We start from the raw sequence: 24,149 nt of genomic DNA on the forward strand, positions 1-24,149 counted from the left end.
AATTATTTATTTAATAAATATATATTCTAAAAAGTATATGGGTTGTTTATTATTTGTTGCATGATATATATTGTGATTATTATTATAAGTTGATGTTTTATAAATCAATTTGTAATAATAAACTTTAAAATGCACAAATAAAAATAGGAGGGAGTCCTTGTTGACTAGGCTATTTTTAGACTAAGAGAGAGTTGCTTTTGTAAATGCCTAAATTCAAGGGTAATTTCCAGTTGCTATTTTTGGACTCATAGATCACACTCATGACTTTGGAGTCAATTATGGAGAGGTATTTGGCATTTATAGAGTCCTTTTGGACTTTTCTACAAACGTGTTTGGTCAAGGCATAGTTTGGAGTGCATGTGACACGTTTTTTGAGTTGTAAGGCTATTTTTGTAAATAGTTTTCTCTAGATTTTGACTCTTACTTCCCAATTTTGTGGGAAAGTGGTGTTGTTTCAATATTGTTATGTACCCCTCTTGCTTATAGATTTGAGGCCCAGATTTTGAGAGAGAGATGTGCATGTGATATTCGTCCATGGCATCTTTTTCTTGTTTTTTATGAGCTATTATGCAAAGATATTGTTATTTGGGCCTTTGATCAAAATATAGTTTTCATTGGATTCAACATTTGGAGTAAAGGATTTGGTTGTGTGCTTTGTGGTGATTGATGTTATCTAGTTGTGTTTTATTGATAAACCTTTTGGGTAATGTTTGTTTTGCATCTTCTATGTCTGATATCTATTGTTCATAGGTTTTCAGTTGTGTTTCCTTGGTGATATATTTGATTGTGATTGATTTCCTTTCGTATATTCATATTCTAACCTTTTCTTAAAATATTTATGTGGATTAACAGTTCTTTCAAGCTGTGTTTTCATGATTATCTATTGAAATCGTTCATCATGTTACAAGTATAACAATAATTTGCATTATTAATTCTAGTTTGTCACCTTAGTTCTCATTATTTAGGTTTCCATTTTGAAGTTTACCTCTTTACCCTTTTCCATACAAATTTCACATCTTCATTAGTATAGGTGAGATATCAAATATATTAGATAGGAACTGGCCTAGAATTTGGAGGTTCAATTAGGTCATAGGTTATCCACAACCTTTGGTTGATCCAATGTTTCTCCAAAATCACTGAGGGTTTCAGGACTTAAAGCAATTAGGGTGTGGATTTTGGAGGTAACAATGACAATAATTTCTTGCATAAAATGTTGCGTGTCTATACTCAGCATGACTATGCCATATGGTAGTCTCACTAGCTCTGTCATGCTACAAGTGCAACTTTTTATAATCACACATACAAACTTGTGCTGGATCTCTTAATACGTTGCCAAATTTTTCATTTTGAACACCATTACAGACACATTTCTTGTTGTAAGTCTCTTATGATTTACTACGACATAACTAGCTCATACTTGGTCTTGAAATTCATATTTTCCCTATTTTGGATCCCCAAAGTGAATGATGTTGCTAGAGTTCTCCACTTAGAACTGCCAAGAGAGTGAAAACTCTTGAATGGAAGTATGGAAAATCTCCAAGGTCATAAATCTTATTTGAAGCCATTATTTCTTAAACACATTTTGCAGATATGTAAGCAGAGTCTATATGCACCCTTTGTAATGCCTGCCCAGAGATCCTTGGAACAAGTATTCGATACAAGCCAAGATATTTTTCTTTACAAGTATGAATGCACATGACAACATTATACAGGGATCACAAAAATTGTAACAAAAGACTTCACCAACAATCCCAATAACCAACGAATCTCCAAATGCCACTACCAAACTGACACATACAAACAAAGAAATGAAACCAAAGATGACAATAGAACAAGGAATCTCATATATGTCGAAACAAGGAAATTAAGCAAACATAAAGGGTACCTAAAACACCAAATTGTGTTCCTTGAAAACCAGTGGAGACACCCCTTGTTTTTTGCGTGAGGAAATACGACCGATAGAATTTTGTGTGAGGAAGTACTTCTTCATTCGCGGAAGTACAACATGCCACATGCGGATCTAACTTTTGAGCAAGGAAATGCACCAAATGGCGAGAGGAAATGCTTTGCTTAGCAGCGAAAATACCCAAAACTAGTGTGGGGTTTTGTGCAAGGAAGAGCTGTACGAGAAAACCCAACACACCATGTGAACTTTTGCACTATCGTGCAAGAAAGTACAATTTCATGCAAGGATCCAAAACAACAAGCTAGAAAACATAAGGTAAAAAGATAGGAAATGAAGTCTCTCCGTACTAGGGAGTACCGGATCCATAAATCGAGGCATAAACACTTGAACACTATAACTACAAGATGAAAACTACATTAACCATTTGAAACATAGTAGTAAAAGAACATACTAAAAGTAACATTGCAGTGTACATAAGCAACACCATAGTGTGCAAGAATAACAAAACTCATGCGCAGTTTCTCCCAACCATAATAGCATCATGAGACCTCAAAGGTCCTAGCCATCCCTCGCACATAACATCCCAAACTACCGACTAGATCATCGGAGCTATCTTATGAGGATGTCACTACTAAAATGTACTACATCATAAGAATAAGGAAATCTAACATGCTAAAAGTAAAGCATTAGCTATTCCAATGAATCAACACATCATCTAACATATGCTAAACATCATAATAAGGGAATGTGTCAAATAAACTAACATCATCTAAACATGATATCCAAGTATTCCAATGAAAGTGTAAATCACAAGAAAGCATATGCCAGAACTCGAAGTACCAAGTGAAAGCATCCAGCAACAGATGCACTAGGACAATACACCATCTCTGTACATTGGTTCCCAGCAGTGGCATAGGTAGCTATGCCTCCCAACTACATGAAACCCATAGGTCCACTCTTGTCATGCTAATGGAGATAATGATACAACCACAAACACACATAAAGCAAACGTTTATGGCTAACACTCACGCCAGATAGTAATGATGATGAAAACCAAGATCATGAGACAATGCAAGTACAACAGGTCCTAGTTAGACACTCAATGGGCTACTATGTAGGGGCTGACATCATGGAGAGTCGCTTGGCATCAAAAAGCCCAAGCTAGTATTGGCAGCTGCACTCCCTAATGGAAGGAGCACAATCCAAGCAACAACACTCCCTAACGGAAGGTGCACAATCCCACTTTTTAATTATCTTAAATTTATTATCACCTAGTCTATTTATTTAGTTATCACTTATATAAAACTTCCTCTATCAACCCATGGGAAATAGTCACCAGGCTTTGAGATAGAAGCCCCTCCACATGCTATGCTACCCTACCCATGTTCATCCAATGATGAGTTCCCGTAGTCATGCATATTGCCAACTCAACCCCAAATGATCATAACTTCCGGCAAGTCCACGAAAGATTGGGCCTCGCAAGTCACCCCACCAATGCACACGTATGTGCTCGTGTGTGGTGCACCACCATCACAAAGATCATAACACAAGGACTAGATGGGAACACAAGTAAAATATCACTCAATCGAAATAAACTAGGGAAAACAAATTCTACATGAATCCTAAGAAACAATAAAACAATGCATCATAAAACTCACTCAACCGGCCTTAATCTGGGAGGATGGATTCTACATGAATCCTAGTGATCCAATAAAACCAAACATCATGAACTCACTCAACCAGCCTCAATCTAGGAGGATGGATTCTACACGAATCCTAGTGTCCACGAAATAATAACAAGGATCCAAAAGAAACAATAGCACCACGTATAAAATCACTCAACCAAACACAAAGTTAGGAGTATGGATGTGACACACATCCCAATGCAACATAAAAATGCAACAATGATCTAACTGGTATCCCAACAGATGATCTAGGTCCATGATCAACATCATGCCAAGAAAATTCAAGAAAACAGGGCAATACGCAAAACAAGGTAAAAACCCCAAAACTTGAAAACTTCAAAAATAAAACCCATTTGGTCTTTGGGCACAAAAGTCATGAAAATCCAATAAAATCTGGGTTTGGAGTCTGTATGCAAAAATAGGCAGCATAATGGTGCAAAACCCCAAATCCTCATCCCAAAAAAAAGGGAAATGCTCATACCCGCCCAACTAGGTAGAGCTAGCATATAGAAATGGAGGGGAACACTAGTTCTCAGCCTCCTAACAAATGGCTACCAAAAGCAAAAGTAGAAACAGAGCTGAAACAACAAAACAATGTAATGTTCCAAGATATTGATGCAACAATTAGCCGAGGGTTTTAACAAAAAATGACTGTAATTATGTTTCAAATGGGGTCCGTACAGACTGTAGCTATCTGGAGGGTGCCATATAAATTGAGGAAGAATTGTGTACGGATGTGTCTGGAGGATGGTACAATGAACGTATGGAGTCAAGAAATGAAGCAGGTCTACAGTACAGATTCAGGAAGTGATGTAGGTCTGTTGTACTCTGAGAATGGAAGCAAAATATGGTTGTACAGTAATAGAAGCTTGCCACACTATGCAAATTCAGGCCATATGGTGACCAAGCCTAGCCGTACGGGGGTTGTAGATGCTGTACGATGATTGTGGAGAGGGGAAAGTATGCGGATGCAGCAAGGGAGCCGTATGGGGGTGTTTGAATATGCCCAACATGTTTGAATGTTGAGTGTATGGTGAGTGGATGGAGGGTGCAAGACAATTACTTAAAAATGTAGAATGTAACATACAAATTGCAGACGAAGAGCCAAAGATTCACCAACAGGTACTGATATTTCCACATACAATTAAGCCTTCAATTTTCCAGATACAGACTGAGTTGAACACCGACAGAATAGGGTGAGGGTTGAGTCCCACTGAAATCGCACGAGCCAAATAGGGAAGATCTTTCACTTTTGAAATGGCGAACAATCTGGAACTCCAACAAGAATTCATAGTATAGAGAAATATAATCCCAAAAGCATACCTACAGACTACCTACAAGCCATGCTTAAATACCCATTGGAAAACTTTCCAAGGGTGTACAAAGATAGCTGACGACGACACAAACTACGGAAACAAAAATAAAAAATGGGCCTGAGATATACTAAATCAATCAGAACCCCTAAATATAAACAAGAATAACTTGGGCCCAAATTAATTAAAATTGGGAACATCAGAAATCCTCGCCGCCCAAAAATCACTTGTCCTCAAGCAATTCGTAACTCCAAGATCCCATACCATGTGCTAACATGGATAGCCATATCTGATAGAAAGTCCATGCTTCTTTAGGGTCACATGAGCATGATTGAATTCAACTGAGATTAGTAGACCACCATCAAGATTCTGATGCACCACTTTGATATAAACATTTTTGTATCCTGACTCACTGGGATCCCAAGGATGTCAATCATAACATATATTGATGTCATCATGTTCATCACGAACTCGATGAAGGACTTAGCATCAGAGATGATGAACACGAACTTGGCATTGGTGATGGACATGATAGTGATGGACATGATGGTGACAAACACAACAAACTTGATGACTAATATAGACACAGACATGGACTTGGTGTCGGTGATGGACATGACGATGTCAGACACAAACTCGATGATGGACATGGACTTGGTGTCAGTGATGAACACCAGCTTGACAATGGACTTGGCATTGGTGATGGACATGATGGTGTGGGAAAAAAACTCGATGACGGACATGGACTCGACTTCGGTGACGATGAAAGTGTCGAACATGAATTTGATAGCGTTGGTGATGGACATGACGGTATCGAACATGAACTCAACGATGAACATGAACTTGGCATTGGTGACAGGCATGATAGTGATGGAAATGATGATGACAAACACAATGACAGTGATGGATACCAAATTGATGATGGACACGGACACAGACTAGGCATCGGTGATGGACACGACAGGGTTGGACACAAACTTGACAATGGACATGGACCTTAGCAATAGACACCACTTCTATGATGGACACAACTTTGGCAACTAATAGAGCTTCCTCAATGGATAGTGTGTTGGTGACAGGCACAACCTCAGGCACAGCATGATCCATCCATGTCTTCACAAGATCCATGGAAGCAACTTCATCATTTTTTTGGTGTTCTCCCCATGTTGGTGTAGTAGAAAGATTTAGAAAATCCTCCTGGAGCTGCTTGTAATCATGTCTTCATTCTCCTAATGGAAAGTGTCACTCTTATCATTGTCATCCATTTTTTCCCACTTGTGCAAATGAGATATTAGTTTTTCTTCACAATGCTTAAAAACATTATTGACCAATCTGCATGTGGCTATAGAGGGGACACATTCAGGATTACGAACAACTCATAACATAGATGTGATGGGTTGGAATATTTCATCCATCTCCTCAATGCATGAAATCATAAGGTTCTCCATAGCAACTGAAACCTTAGTATCATGATCTTCCTTGATGGTGGCTAAAAAGTGATGAAACATGTTATCAACTAGATTTTGCAATTTTGGATCTCAGAGGAGGTTACCCATTTTTACATTTGCATGATTCTCCAAGATTATAGATTTTCTACAAAAGGGATCAGCACTAATATCTAGACTCTGAAAGCTATCAAAATTCAAATGCAGGATCTTTGTCATGGTGTTATCATCATATGGTGTTCTAGGGGTTGATATTCTCTAGATCTCACTGATACATGCTGCAACTGCCAACTTTTTCCCCTTGTCATGGTTTCTTAAAAGCCTAGGTTGACTTAAGGCATCCTTAATTGGTGAGAGGATTCTCTGTATAAATCTCGAAGGTAATTGGTTAACCTTACACAAACATACTTCCAAAAAATCTAATGGAAGATCAACACCTTCGTTGAGCTCGTTGCTGATCCCTTGTAGTGTCTTCAACCACCACTCTCCATTGGTGCTTAGTGTCATAGTGCTATCCCAATCCCAAAATCTCTCAATCATCCCAACAGGCTGACAAGATCACTAGCTCTGATACTACTGTAATGCTCCAAGCTAGCGATGGAGAGATTAACCGAGGGTTTTAACAAAAAATGATTGTAATTATGTTTCAAATGGGGTCCATACAGACTGTGTAGGTATCTGGAGGGTGTTGTACGGAGTAAGGAGGAATGGCGTACGAATGTGTCAGGAGGATGGTACGATGAAGACCATACAGAGTCAAGAAATGAAGTAGGTTTGTCGTACGGAGTCAAGAAGTGATGTAGGTCTGCCATATGGTGAGAATGGAAGCAGAATATAGCCATACGATAATAGAAGCTTGCTGTACTATGCAAATTCAGGCCGTACAGTGACCAAGCTTAGCCGTATGGGGGCTGTAGATGGTGTACAGTGATTGTGGAGAGGGGAAAGTATGCGGATGCATCAAGGGAGCCGTATGGTATGGTGACTAGGCTGTACAGGGGTGTCTGAATATGCCCAACGTGTTTGAATGTTGAGTGTATGATGAATGGATGGAGGGTGCAAGACAATTACTTAAAAATGTAGAATGTAACATACAAATTGCAAACGAAGAGCCAAAGATTCACCAACAGGTATTGATATTTCCACATACAATTAAGCCTTCAATTTGCTAGATACAGAGTGAGTGGAACACTAATGGAATAGGGTGAGGGTTGAGTCCCACCGAAATTGCATGAGCCAAATAGCGAAGATCTTTCACTTCCGAAATGGCGACCAATCCTAAACTCCAACAGGAATTCGTAGTACAGAGAAATATAATTCCAAAAGCATACCTACAGACTACCTACAAGCCATGCTTAAATACCCATCGAGAAACTTTTTGAGTGTGTACAAAGATAGCTGATGGCAACACAAGCTACGAAAACAAAAATAAAAAATGGGTCTGAGATATACTAAATCAATCAGACCCCCTAAATAAAAACATTAATAACTTGGGCCCAAATTAATCAAAATTGGGAACATTACAAACGAGAGAGCCCTACCTCGCAGCAAAAAGAGAAAAATGGGAATCTGAATCATAAAATAAAATTCTCGCAGAAGTAGCCAAAAATTGTGGCGATCCAAGGTGTCCCCGAGCTGGATCCAACGAGACCGATCTTGCAATGATCCCATGCCCGTAGGTCCCACAACAAAAAAATAAGTAAATCCTCATGAAGAGGATTTTGGGTTTTACTCTCAAACTTTCTAATTCAAAAGTGATAAGTGAGAAATTAAATTCCTATTTGGATACTTATTCACTTTTCGAGTCAATAATGGATTAGGGAAAATAACAAGGAGAAATAGTTAAACCTGAATCAACCTAAACAAAAATAGGCTATTCCAAGTAATTGAAATTCATTTATGGAAAAGTTTCCAGAAATTAAAATTAAATAAAATAAAGCCCGAAAAATTAAAAAATCACAGAATTTCCTTAACGACCTTTGCGACAATGAAAGCCTCCAAATGCACAAACACATTCACAGGTCTAATCACATAATGCAAATGAGTCCAGATTTATCAAATCATTAGAAGGTTTAATTTAAACATTTAAATAAGATATGTCTACCATACAAGGACGACATTGGTAAAATATGAATAGCTGAATCACATACTCCATGTGCCACTACTAGGGATATAAATCTGACACACTAAAATATATGATCAAGTGCAATTGCATATAATGACATAGTCAAAGCAATAAATGCATTAAATACTCAAGTTAACCATTTACTCAATTATACCGAAATAATCTATTTACATCACTCACGCTTGTATATAGCATAATGAAGCAAAAATGAAGTAAATAACCATAGCATTAAATCTATCACATAACATAATCAGAGATATGTCCAAATACCAGATAATCAGATATCATCATAAAACATACTGTCATCTCAAAATGGCATCATCATGCAAATACGATCAACTGAGCAACATAGTAATCTAATATCTATGATACTAAAATCAAAGTATAACATCTGACCCTCAGGTCATCTCAAATGTAAAACGTAACAAGAGTAAAAAGGATCTCTTGGATCAAAATATAACAAGGTAAGTATCCGCAGCACATAATCAATGAATCCAACATGGACAATCCAATTCTAATTATTTAATCATTTAATAATAGTTGTATAAAAAACACAAAAAGGCACTTAAAACACATATGCGAACAAAGTCATATGCATGACTAACCATTGCTATAGGGACCTAGTCTAGTGTAGCAAGGTAATAGTATATAGTGCAATCTCTGCACACATTTCAGGTTAATTACAGAACAACATCATGATACCACATCTACCCTGGTAACCACTAGTACAAACCTTAGTGAAACCATCTAACACATAATAATCTTGTAAATCAACCATAAGCATAATCAAAGCAACTGATACAGCAACATAAATCCAATCACCTCAAGGGTGTAGACCACTCATGGTCCCAAACATGATCACTTTACATAGAAAGATCAATACTGTTGCATCCATCAGGATGACTTACAGAAATCAAATGGGAGAGGCACTACACCCTTATTTATGATAGTGGCACTCATTTTTGTACTTGTCAATGTTTACCACATAGATTAAGTAATGCACATAGATAACAAATAACAATAGTACTCCTTTATTCGCATATGCCAATAGGTTACATACAAAGCATAAGATGATTTACAATGTATCCAAATAGGGTATAAATACTTTCTGCTGAACCTTCCTGAAGGGGTCCATTGGCTACAAAACAATCCTAATCTACCCGTCAACTACCAAATACACAATCTCCGACGGCATAACCTAGTCGGCTACAAAATACAAAATCTGCCCACGACATCATCCCCCCCAAAAAGAAAAGTAGTCTCCTGATGACTAACAAAATAGGAGACAACCCACATACAATAAAACAAAAAATACTAGAGAGGAGGTGGTGCCCCTGAAGAATGTTGCTGACAATGCAACTCATAGACTTGCTCTGTCAGGATGCTCAAATCCTTCTGAATTCATGTGTTAACCTCTATGGCCTCCTTCAGAAGAAGCGCTACATCCATAGCCTGTATCTTTGCCAACTATAATTCCTGTTCAGGAGACAACCCACATACAATAAAACAAAAAATACTAGAGAGGAGGTGGTGCCCCTGAAGAATGTTACTACCAACGCAACTCATACACCTGCTCCGTGCAGATGCTCAAATCCTTCTGTATTCGTGAATTAAGCTTGACGGCCTCCTTCAAGAGAAGTGCCACATCCATAGCCTGCTTCCTGGCTAACTGCAACTCCTATTCTGTTGCATCCTTATCCCGTACAACCACTTCCTTATTTCACAAAAAAGCTGCTCTCTCAGCTACCCATGCTGCCTGCTGACTTGCCAAATCCACTGCTAACTTCTCTCTAGCCTCCCTCTCAACCACCAGAGATCTCTCGGCTGCAATCTTGTCTACTGCCCTATCCACCTCCGCATGCCTGTGAGCATAATAATTCTCCTTATATAGTCTCACAATCTCATGCACTAGCTTCTCCAGCGGAGTGTTACGCGGCCCCAGCTCTGGCTCATTGGCCCAATCTACCAACATCTCCGATGTCTCAACTATTGGCCAACCTCTCTCCTCAAAACATGAATGGAACCACTGTGGACAGATCCCCCTGATGTAAGCTCGAACCAAATGCCACTCCCTCCGCTGAGTCATAGCCTGCAATGCCACATCGTATCCCTTCTTTAGCGCAACCTTCATAGCCTTGAGGTAGTCTCTACATCTGTCCTCATTCGACCCATAATCCTCCTTTGGAAAATCCTCCATCGTCCACTCAGCACCACTATCATGTTCTTCATCTACGGGGACCATGCCCACATCTGGTGCAGCCTCCTTTGCTCTCGACGCAACCTCGGCATGTGGCACCCCCACCTCCTTAGGCAAGGTACTGCAGCTGATACTCCTAGGTGCTTGGGGGACTTGATAGACAGACCAACCTCGATAGGGATGAGTTAGAACTACTATCTCAAGAAAGAACTGGCTCTATCCATCACCTTCGGCTGCTCTGACTGTGCAGGTTCAATGCCCTCCTCCCGTTGTGCTGGCTGGGCTGATTGGTCTGTCTATACTAGCTTGGCGGATGCTAACAAGGAAGACAAAATAGTGACGACTGCATCATAGTCAATCACATCCAAGCAAACTTGGGGCTCAGGCTCCGGCACTGGCAACTCCACCCTCTATGAGACTAGCTCCACTAATGCAACTGGAACAACATCAACTATGACCACAGAGAAAGTAGCATTTGGAGTGGTCGCTTGTGTAACAATAGCTATCGTCGATGGGAAATCCTCAGCTACTGCTTGAGTGACATCTACTACGGCTGGCGGGATCATCATGACCGGTGCATGATGCTAACCGAAAGGAGGAATGTGAGACATGGGAGCGGACAAGTGCACTGAAGTTGACAACTACGGTGGGGTGAAAAATGCGGGCTCACTATTTGTTGGTTCGCTGCCAACCTCTGCGAAAGTACTGTCTTCCTCGTACTCTGCCCCGCTACTCTCCGAGGTCTCCTCCCGTCAACTGTCAGTATCCCCGTGAGCTGCCTACAATCCCTGAAATACCTTCTTTTGTCTCATTGTTATCCCACCCATGTCCACATGTCTCCAATAAAATATTGGAGGCTCTCCTTGTGCCAACTTCCCCCGAGGTGGCACCTCAAAATCATCCATTGGTATCTGATGGACGGTTGCCACAAGAAATAGACCAATCGCATGATGTGGCATAAAGAATGTGTGATGCTGAAGCATCATGAATTCCTCCATCCTATCAGTAAGGACCAAAGCCCAATCATACACCGTGCCCTGCATGATGCCATTCATGAATACAACCTGTGGCAATGCAATATCTGAAGCCTGAGTTGCACTCATCAACCTACTCTTGATCACATCCATAATGCACCTCCAGTGACCCTCCCGAATGAAATCTCTGCGGAGCCCTCTACATTTCGACCCCTTAATCACTGAATCCATCTCCTTGGGTGAAAGATCGTAGCCTGCTAGCCATATCCAATGTCCATTCCTGAGAGAGCTTGTGGTTTTTAATTTCCACCTTGTTACCTCCAAGACCAGGGATGCCAAAAACCCTCATGAAATCCATAGGCCTAAAAGAAACTGTCATCCGGTGCTTTTTATACAAAAATGTGCTCGTTCTAGTGTGCCGATTATATGCTTCTATCATGGTCCTCAAAATTGATTTGAATAACCAGATGGAAAAAATTGAAAGCTAGATGGCCCAATGCACCTATGCTTGTATCAAATTTTTTTTAACCAAGTTGGCCTTTGGAGTTTCCTGCCACCACTTCTAGCATTCGTTGCCATTGAGACCCTCAAACTAGACGGTAAGATGAGTGAGTGCCTCCTTGATTTTCTGTTTCTTGCTGATGGAAATGGATGGCCCTGCAACCTGGATTCCCAAAGCTAAAATCCTGGCATTCTTCTCCATACTTGTATTCAACTGGTTCTTCCACTGCTTCCATTTTCCTGTTGATTCCATGCAATAACAGCTTCTTTCGTCCTTATATAGTGTATGGTTCCTCCTTTTGCATGCAGGCCAACAAAATGAGTGCTAGCCAAATAACCATTCGCAGAAGAAAAAACACTCCGCACAATACCTTCCGTAGGAGAGAAAAAAGCTAGTCGCAGGAGAGCTTCAATTCGAGGGAAAAAAGTTTAGGCAAGAGATTTTCCGGACTGAGGACCCTTGGATCAAAGTTCCTTCTCAATCCTTACTCCAACAAGTACTTGAATAACAAGGCATAGGCATCAACTTTTTCCTGTCTCCAAACTTTCAATGTGCGAGGGCCAATGCAACCACAGATGGATAACACTATGCTAGCACAGGATCTTTTACTTCTGAACCTAACTGCAATATGCATGCCTTGATAGAAGAAAACTTGCCCTTGAAAATGAAGCTGTTGAAATCTCTATTTGGTGCCTTCACTCACACGCATCCGCTTGCCTTCATATGTGGACTTTTTATCCTCCAGTGTTAAGAGAGTTGCATTGCCAACAAGTTCCGCCAGCCACCATTGATTCTACCATGGAAGCAATTAGCAAGTCTTTTATCCATGAGAGAACAATAGTTGCGATTAACAAGGGTTAACCGCGGAAGGCAACAGCGATTACCTGCGGAGAGTATAGTGTTGCAGACCGTGGAAGACATAGAGCGCCCGTAGAAGGAAAGGAACACGCGAAAGAAAAGTGCCCACGGAATAAAAGCGCCTGCGGAAAGAAAAGCTTTGAGTTTAGTTTGCGAGGATACAAACTTCCTATGGGACACAGAAGAAAATATGTTGGAGTCTAGTCCGTGGAGAGGGAGATAGAGTCTAGTCTGCAGGAATACAGACTTCCTATGGGACACTTTACCCGTGGGAATATACATAAAGTTTCCATGGAGAGACAACCGTAGAATCTCCTGCTTGTAGAACATAAGGTTTCCCATGAAGAGGTGCCCACAGAACCATGAGCTTCCCTATGGAGAGATAACCGTGCAAACACCTGCCCACGGACAGCCCGTGGGGTCCCACTACGGCTCATTACCAATAAAAATGAACAAACTATTTAAAAAATGAACATTGCTATTCAAAATGAATCGTAATTCATAAGGAATGCAATCTTTTATCAACCTTTATATACTCAGTTTGTTTATACTACTCCACTAAGTCTTTTTTTTTTTTTTTTTAAATTTTTAACAATACAACTCCACTATGATCACAACTTAGCTTTTTACCCTGACTTTGCCAACCTGCGACGATGGGGAAATTTGGCCTGCACTATTTTGTGATGTCAGAGGCATGTTCCTGGCATGATACATCTTCAATTTTGACCCGTTCACTGTGTGAGGTACCTCTTGCCCATCCAAAGTCCATAGTTTTATTGCTCCATTGTTGTCGACCTCCCGGATTTGGTATGGTCCGACCCATCTGACCTTAAACTTTCCTAGCTTTATCTTATTCCATCCATTGTACTTCAGTACCAATTGCCCCAGCTGAAACCTGTTGAGTTTTAGATGCTTGTCATGCCACGCCTTACATCTGTTCTATGTCACCTCCATCGCCCACTGCACCAACAATCACTTCTCGAGCTTATTCAACTTATGCAGCCGCTCCCTTAAGCTTTCCATGTCACCTAGCTTATTTTCTAGTGCTATTCTCAAACTCGAGATCATAAATTCCATTGGTACCACTGCCTCCTGTCCGAACATTAATTGGAATGGTGTGTGCCCTATCGTCACCTTGTACGCTATGCGGTAAGCCCAAAGAGTGGAGGGTAGGTTGTCCTCCCAATCTTGTCCTTCAATTGCACAAGATTTGTAAATTATTGATACTAGAATTTTATTTGTAGCCTCGACCTATCCGTTTGCTCTCGGGTAGTATGGACTCGACAGTGCATAAAAAATCTTGAATTCGGTGGTGAGCAGTCAGATGACATAATTAACAAAATATCCACCCCTATCACTTGTTAACTATAATGGAATTCCATACCTAGTAATGATCTGCTCATAAATAAACTTTGTTGTGCTGACGGTCGAGTTATCTGGTAATGCGCGTGCCTCCGCCCACTTGGTCAAGTACTCCATTGCAACAATGATGTATTGGCACCATCTAGCCTTGATCACCTTCAGGGGTCCAATGAAATCCAATCCCCACCGTTCGAAGAGTTCCTACGCATGGGATGAGTTCAGTGGCATGAAGTCTCTCTTCAGCGGCTTCCTGACCCGTTGGCAAGTGTCACACCCGATGACCCATTCCCACGCATCGTTGTACACTATTGGCCACCAGAGTCCTGTGAGCAATATCTTTTGCGTAATGGTGTCAGGTCCCATGCGTCCTCTCGCGGGACCCTCAAGTGCTTCTTTTAACACCTGCGGTATTTCTTCTTCTAACACACACCATCAAAGAATATGATCCGGCCCCATTTTGTAGAGCAATCCGTTGATCAATTGGAAGGTACAACTCCTGATTATCAACTTGCACCTTTCATTTGGTGGCATGCCACTAGGGAATTGTCTTGTTGACAGGTATTCTCCAATACTCCTATACCATTCTGGCAATATTGCAATCTGGAACAATTGTGCATCAGGAAAGTTATCATTCACACCCTCTGTCAATTCCCCTATTCTGATCTGTGATAGATGGTCGGCGCTGACATGTCTCTTCCCACGTCGTACAATGATTTTGAAGGTAAACTCCTGCAATAGGAGTAGCCATCTGCTGATCCTTCCTTGAATGAAAGGTTTATTGATCATGTACAATAGAGCCTGGTGATCAACATAGAACACGTACGGTGTAGCGAGCAAGTAATGCTAGAATTTTTGCACCATGTAGACCATTCCCAATGCTTCTCATTCAGTCGTACTATAGTTTTTCTCTGCTTTTGATAACAACCGGCTGGCAGAGTATATCGGGTGATCCAACTCGTGGCTACCTGTCTACACTAAGGTTGCTCCGATCACATAATTAGAGGCATCGACATGAACATGAAACTCCTTATTCCAATCCTGATACGCCAAGATGGGTGCTATAGCCAATAATACCTTCAGCCCTTCAAATGCCTCATCCTGCTCTTTGTCCCATCTAAATGATTCTCCTTTGCAAGTTAACCTATCCAGCGGTTGTGACACCTTGGAAAAATGTTTGATAAACCTTTTGTAGTAGCCTATATGTCCCAGGAAAGACTTTACCTCCATCATATTAGTGGATGGTTGCATTTCCAGAATGACTCACTTTGTTTAGGTCAGTCTTCAATCCTTCCTTACAAGAAATGTGTCCGAGCAGTCTTCCCTGTGGAACCATGAATCTGCACTTCTTGGGGCTCAATGCTAGTCATGCTCTGCGACATCTCTCCATGCATTCACCAAGTGTTTCCAGATGTCTATCCTCTGCACTGAATACAAACCAATTTTCGAGGAATGCTTTGAAGTTTCCCATGAACATCTTGTCAAAGATGTGCAGTATAATCCACTAGAAGGTGGCCGACGTGTTACACAAGCCAAATGGCATCCAATTGTACACATAGACCCCATCTTCAATGAAAAATGTTGTCTTTAATTTGTCCTCCTCCGCTATAGAGATCTGTTTGTATCCAGAGAACCCATCCATAGAGGAGTAAATTTCATGTTCGACGATCTCCTCCAAAATGCTATCTATAAATGGAATTGGGAAGGGATCCTTGATCGTGACTGCATTAAGGCATCAAAAATTTACGCATATCCGGATCTGGGTGGTGTCTTTCTTTAGTGAGATAACTATAGGTGACACCCATTCACTCGTCTGCACCTTGAAAATAATTCCAGCCTCAAGCATCCTGTTGATTTCCTCCGTAACCCATGCTGCGTAGTTCTTGTTCATCCTGTAGGGTTGCTTCCGTACAGGTATTGCTCCTTCAATCAACAAGATGCGATGCACACACAACTCCAACGATACACCCTTTAGGTCCTTGTATGTCCATGAAAATACATCTTTGTATTCTAGGAATATCTTGAATCCTGTCCCTTTTGAGTACTAGATCCCAATTATCTCTGACTAGTATGTGCTTCGGCTCTGCCTCATCCCCTAAATTCATTGTTTGCAATGTGGCTTCATTATACTTAATTGTCTCCCCCTCACTGAATGTATGAGCGGGTGTAACATCTAACGGTGCATCCCCCTCCTTTACCTTAGTGAACTCCTTTGGAAATTCATTCCCCCTCACACCTTCCTCAATTGACAGTACATTGCAACTATGAAATAGTTCGTAGTCCTCCATCTGCCAGTGGAAGAGACCATTCACTGAGTTTAGATCATCATCTGTTGAGCCTCTGTCCAACTGCAAGACTCCCTCCTAATTTGGTTCCATATGTTGTCGTCCTTCATCCTCCTCTTCTCCGACCATTTGGGTGTGCAGATCAATGACAAATCATCGGCCTTTACTTTCGAGTGACAAGGTGTTCTTCTTCTAATCATGTCCGACTCTAGCTTGAATAAGCCATCCGCGGCCAAGGATGGCGTCGTATCCTTTTCTCTTCAGTGGGATCACGACAAAGTCTAGTAGGAATGGTTGTGTGCCAATCGTTACCGGCTGTGCCATCAAAACGCCCAGAGGTTTAATGCCGTGCTGGTTTGCTGTGAGCAACTAAAATGTAGGGGGCCACAACATTGGCTATCCTAGCTTTTTCCAGGTCTCCTCTGGTAAGACATTTACGTCAAACCCTCCATTGACTATTGTGTTTGTGAGAACATGTCCGAGGATCCCCATCTTGACAACCGCAGGATGTCGGACGGATGTGAGGGCTAGCAACATTTGGTTTTCTCCGCCTACAACAATTTCCTTCCCTCTACCTTGTTCTCCTAGTATCCTCTGAGTTGGCATGAAATTTGTGAGAGTGGATCGAAGCTAGGGCATCATAAGAAGCAAATCATTTATCTTGATAGGTATCTCGGTTTGCAAAATTTTCCATACAATGTTTTGTTCGGCGAAATTCCTTGCCGAAGTACTGGTGGGGTCCTTCAACTAAGATGTTTCCAACTGTGATGCCTTTTCAATCTCTGCCTGCGCTTCCCCAAATTTCCTCTTTTCCTCCGCTAGGTCTAGGTAATCTTTTGCTTGCCTCCGCGTAATCGCCAAAACCTCTTCTTCATTCATCCTAATAGTGATCAAGTTTACTCCAAATTTTGGGCACTTGGCATCTTCATGGTCGCTGAGTCCGCACCATCTGCATAACAATTAGTCGTCCGTTGGCATCATACTAGATTCTACTTTTGCTGGTATTGTTATTGTTTTGCCCATGTCTATTATTCTTGTATCCTCCCGATGTGGCACCTGCACTATTGGTGTTCCCGCTACTGCCTGACGGGGAAGCTTCCTATGTAAGAAGCACCTGCGGAGATCCTCTGGTTTTCATGTTAAAGGGGCATTCCTTTGTCGAATGGCCCATGATCTGACAAATATCACAGAATTGGTTCTTTGGACAGGATCCTTTAGTATGACCATCGGTCTTACACTCCGTGCACTATTGCTCACTACCCTTTGTCTCCTTCTGCATATTTTAAAACTCCATCATGCAAATCATGTCCTTCTGTAGGGTGCGGACCTTCTTGCTACTACCTTCATTGTCCTTGCTATCTTCTCCAGAAGGCTCATCGTCATCAGAATCAGATGAGCTAGTCTTCTTCTTCTTCTTTGTCTTCTGCTCACTTTCGAGGTTCAATGCTATGTTATAAGCTTTCGTATATGATGACGGCGGCACAATTTTCATTTTCTTCCGCAAGTTTGGGCATAGACCTTCCATGAACCATCTTTTTTGAAGTCTGTCCATTGCCTTATTTTCCATTTTGTTTATCAAGTCTTTTAATTTCCTAGTGTAGATGCGAACAGTTTCATTCTTCCCCTGCTTAGTATTGAAGATCTCTGCTATAATTTCATACAGTTGAAATTCTGCTAGAAACTCCTTTTAATTGTTATTCCAACTATTTAGCTTTTGTGGATCTGTACTAGTAAACCAATTGATTGCCACACCCCGTAGGGTTGCCAGAAATTGCCTCATCCAGTCATCTTCATCAATAATGCCATTTTCCCTCCAGATCGTTTCACATGTTTTACAGTGTCGAATGGGATTGGCCGTACCATTAGCATTGAACTTCAACAACTTTTCTTTTGGTCCTGCCATCACTCCTAGATTCTATACACCAGTGTTGTTTGTTCCTGCAAGATTGGCGTTGTTCACTCCCACACCAGTGGTCTGGATTCCCACACCGGTGGTCTGCACTCCCACACTGGTGGTCTGCACTCCCACACTAGTGGTCTGCATTCCCACACCGGCAATTTGATCTCCTACACCGGCGGTCTATTCTCCTACACTGGTGGTCTGTTCTCCGTTCTCCCACACCGGTAGTCTCAACAGTTGTGAACGTTGGTGAAGAAGGATCTTCTGAAGTTGTCCCCCGCGGAAGTGTTGTCATGCCCAAAAAAATAAGGGCAGAACACACTTAATTTTTTTTTTTTGATATTTAAATTTACTAAGTTGGTGAGTTAAAACAATTAGTTAAATAAAATAAACCGAATTCAATTAATTAAAGACCTAACACTTGATATACATAGTTGCTCCCAAAACATTACATTCATATAACATTAGGACTCAGCTCACTAGTTAACATAGTTCACCCTTAATTCAAATTCAACACACATAAATCAATAAAAGTATCTATTAAGCAATTGTCAATTAACATTATGAAGAATTGATCCCGACTACCATTTAAATAATATAAGCTATTTGTGCAACGAACTCACAACTTGAAATAGTGTCTATCATGAAATCAACGAACTTTATTACATCTTAAATTTATGATCTACAAAAGGATAGAACTATTCTTAAAACATAGAACTTTACTAATTACTAAATTAACTTTATAACCATCTCAACAACTTAATGTCAAAAGTGAGGTTGACTCTATAGATTTAAAATATTTATCATTATCCACTATAACGTTAACTAATCAGAATGTTAGTGTACAATATAATTGAATTCTTTTAATAACAATTTAAGTAAATATAACTCTAATTATTTAGAAATTACAATCATAGAACTAACATTAAATTAACTAAACTAATTTAAATAACTTTTACTAATACAAAAGAAAATACAAGTATTAACATTGCTAATGTCTATGATACTAAACTCCCTAATACTAACTAATTATCATAATACTAACATTAAAAGTCCCAATTAAAATAATTAATAATAAAAATTAAAACCAACTAAATTCATTTAATTAAATTTACTAACTAACTCTAAAACCTTTTAAACAACAATATTAAAACTAACTCACAAAACTAATTTAACTACCACTAAACTCTAGACAAACAAATCTATTTATTTAAAAATATTGATTACAATTACACTAATTTAAAATTTGAACAAAATTAAACTACTCACAATAAACACTATAATAACTATAGTGAAATCTAACATTTACATACTAATTCCTAAACTAACTCCTAACTAGCCCCAGCTGCCCAACACACTTTCCTACACGTGGCCCCATGTTTGCACACGTAGACCAAAGTACTCCACGCGATCCAAGTGCTATGACAAGTGCGTAGGTCAAGGATGAAATGAATGAGTTGATGTTTGTTAATATATATGTTTTTTTTTCTTTGAAAACTTATTCAATGAGCAACCCCCATATCAATGCTAACTCACCACCCAACACCCAACTCCTAGGCCCTGCACTTTCCAAGAGGTTTGCAAGCTGGCCAAGAATTAAAGAAGTGCAGGTTAAAAAGATTATGGAAGATTGGTGTGCCAGGACTACAGGGGGGTCATAAAGGTAAGAGGAATGTTGGCCAGTCATTTTTAAACCTTTCCAAACAAATCTTACTCCAATCCCAAGCGTTGACAGTACTATAAGGACAATCTGGCCATGGGGCATGATCCCAAGTGGTTTGGCGGGGGGAAATTTCGCATGGATATGGACACATTTTTTTGGAAGCAAGACAAGCTACCTTTTTCCATTAATTACTAGTTGACTTGGTAGCCAAAAAACATAAGTTGTAAAAAGAAAAAAAAAGAATATTTCAATCTGCCCCAACTAGCATGCGCAGTACCTCTAACACAAGGATTTGCTTAAGAAATGAAGCCTTGACCACGCCAAGGTAGGGTGAGTGGTGTAATAAAGACTAAAAGTTTATTAGGTGAGCTTTTGGTTAGAGATATATGAATATATATATATTTTTTAATTTATTTGTTTTGAACGAGCCTTCTTCTTCTTTATATATTTAAAGGATTTTGTAATGGAAATTAAAGAATCAAATGGGAATATACTCTGTTGCTCCATTGGATTAAATTTGCTTTCATATACAAATTCCAGAGAGCAATTTGGCTCTTGGGGGTGTATAATTTTTTTTGAGTGTAGAATATTTTCTAACATGCATAATTTTCTCCTAGGCATAATTTTGTGTCTTAGGGATTCTTATACAAGGAGGTTTATATCAGCTTCCCTTCAAATTAGAAATTCACCAATTATTTTGTTAACAAGAGGGTTGAATAAATTGTGTTTATCAACTATGTGAAGTTTGTTTTATCTCCTAATAAACATGAGTCAAATTTAAAATTTCAACATAAAAAAATTTCTTCCTTAACATAATTGAAACTTGAGAATTGCATAGTTCGAAGAACATCAACATTTAAACTATTCTTCCACACACTAATATGTCAATTGAAATAACACATGATACAATACAAGGAGGTTTTCTCAATCCTTTCTCTCTATTAATTAACCTGGTTCAAGGCTCCATCGGTAAAGAACCAGTAAGAAAACTTGACCTCATTGCCAAACACATCAAAGCTTAAATACATTTTTTTACATAATGTTGCAATTCAATTGAATTCTCTTCTAGGGCTTTCACAAGAGATCATTTCCAATGTTTTCAGTGCATCAAGGGAACCATGGGAAAGACAAGAACTGACCCGAATGTAAAAGAACATATATGATGAACAATTCAAGCATGCATTCCCAACTTAGTTTTTCACAAATGGTTCAACATTGAACCAAAATAGGGGGGAGGTGGATTTTCTCAATAGGAGATGTCAATCACCATACCATAACATAGCCCTTTCGAGGCTAACATTCAGGAACTTCCGTTCTTCTACAAATGCCCTTTCGGGGCTAAGATAGCAAGGGTATTCATTTCTTCCCTTTTTCAAAAATTCAAATTTTCATAGAAGATATGAGATGACAAGTAGGGGCCCATAAACCCTACCCTATTTCCCTCCTCTCACTATGAGAGGAGACTCTACACTATTGAGATCCAACTAAGGCCCTTCCCCCATACATGGCCACTTCTTCCCTATCCAAGGGTGAGTGATGCCAAAAAAATCCCCATGAAATCCCCTCAAAAACAAAACATTAAGGAAAGCATAAGAATAACATCAAGAAACAAGTAAAGATCCCTCCAAATCAACCCCAACACACAAGCAAGCAATACAAAGAACAACACCATTTCTTATGCATGATTCAAGCATGAACAACATGAAGAAACAATTCAAAATAGTGAAGAACTCCTACCTTCACAAAAGGTTATGGAAAAATGGTAAGTTGAGAAGAGCTTTTCCTTTTCTTCCTTCAATCTTCAAACTTTCTCCAAAACTAGAGATTGAGTAACAACCCAAGACTACTCCAAATTGCCTCTAAGTATGATCCTTAACTCAACTAGACTTTAAGTAACCTCAAGATGGAGTTTTGAGTCACCAACTCAAGTAGGAGACAATCAATTTTCGCAATCAACCAAAAATAAGATTTTTGAGTGACCCTAAAAGTCAACCAAATAGACTAAGGGGTTGGAAAGTGCTCCCCACCCATGTCCTTACCCCTAGGGTACTTAAATTTAATGTTTTTAAACTTTAAAGACTTAATAGGAAACAACCAAAGGCTAGGAGAATAGTAAGATCAATTAACAACCTTCAAAGAAAGACAATGCAAGGATAACACAATTTAACAAGGGGTTTAGTTCTGTTTTCCATGGGGTTTTTCGGGCTAAATTTTTTGCACACTCATTGCACACATCAGTAGTTCAAGAAACACATGTATATATATGTAAGAATATGTATCAAGAAATTCATGTAAATTAAAACATCCATTTTTCTGCAAATCAATTGTTTATTCTCATTCTATTCATTAAAATTGGAAAATTCAAAGTATTAGTTTTGCATTCATTCACTTCATCATCGTACATGTTCATAAAGCATTAAATGAAAAAATCAAATATCTGAAAGTAAAGCATCACACATCATAAATAGCGTAATAATGTTCAGTGTATCAAATAATGTTCTGACATATCGAGTCATGAGTATCAAAATAATAATGTATCATTGATGCTAGGATGGGTCGAGGCGAGGCCTCACAAGTGTATCTCGGACGAAGAGGTCACTCCACGCTTGTGCTCCCTCGGCACTCCAAGCGGTGTGAATTGATGCTCTTGTGTCTAGATTCTCTTCCCTCGGCGAACACAAATTCAAAAACTCCTCCTGTGCTTCTTCCACCAACTCCACCCGCTATCGAGTCTCCTCCAACAATTCCTCCGTGCTCTTGTTTCCGTCGGCAATCTTTTGGAATCTCCTTCGGCACTCTGCCTGCTATGCCAGAATTAAATTACCCTGAGCTGTGCGAATTTCATCTTTGTCCTTCACCTTGTTCTTATTTTTATTCAGCTGATTCAATATGAGTCTTCATTCCAGCCTTCATTCCAGGTCCATTGGGCAATGGCACCAAATGTTTACCGCATAGATTAAGTAAGTAATGCACACAAATAACGAACAACAATAGTACTCCTTTATTCGCATATGCCAACAGGTTACATACAGAGCATAAGATGATTTACAATGTACCTAGACGGGGTATAAATACTTTTCACCGAACCTTCCCGAAGGGGTCCGTCGGCTACAAAACAATCCTAATCTACCCGTCGGCTACCAAATACACAATCTCTGATGGCATAACCCAATCGGCTACAAAATACAAAATCTTCTGACGACAGTCAAAATGTTTGTAAAACAAGCATGTGTTTCACTATTTCTTACAACCTACTACTGTACAAGCCATCTTTGTGGCCTGAAACCTTCATCTTATATCATAGGTGGTCTCTTTCATACTGAACTATAGATTCTCATTGACCCTTAACATAAGAGTTCCTTGTAGGTATACTAAACTGCATCTCTGTCCGCTTTCTTCAGCTATAAGATTACATGCATACTTTGTGATTCTATGTATCCTTTTCCTTGCTCTCACTGTGCATATTGATGTCTATAGTAACTTTTGATATTCCGTTCTATTGATGTTGTTGAGTAGATAGTTCTAATAAACCGTCAAAAGCATCTCCACTTTGATCATCTCATGACTGATTCTTATTTGCCAATGACTCCATTTTCAAGAAAATGAAAATCATTTGACACCTCTTTATTTTTGAAGAACAAGATATTATCACGGTTTTAACTTCGTTATTTCTTCCAGCATATTATCATTAGGGTCTTTTGACATTTGATTGTCTTATTTGGGACTATCATTGCCATAATCTCTCCTCAAATTTTTGCTCACTGTCACTACCACAATATCTCTTCAAGTATTCATAGTTTATTTATTAATTGTGCCTTCAAGACCATGGCAGCAGATTATTGGTTTATCAGGTGAGTCTATCATGGTCACTATGGTCTCCTTTGTCACATTTCAGGCTTCTTTCCTTTTCACTATTGATTCATTGAAGACTATCAGG

This window comes from Cupressus sempervirens, chromosome 8 (genome assembly GCF_028749045.1).
Source record: "Cupressus sempervirens isolate cs-2001-9-10 chromosome 8, ASM2874904v1, whole genome shotgun sequence".
Classification (NCBI taxonomy): domain Eukaryota; kingdom Viridiplantae; phylum Streptophyta; class Pinopsida; order Cupressales; family Cupressaceae; genus Cupressus; species Cupressus sempervirens.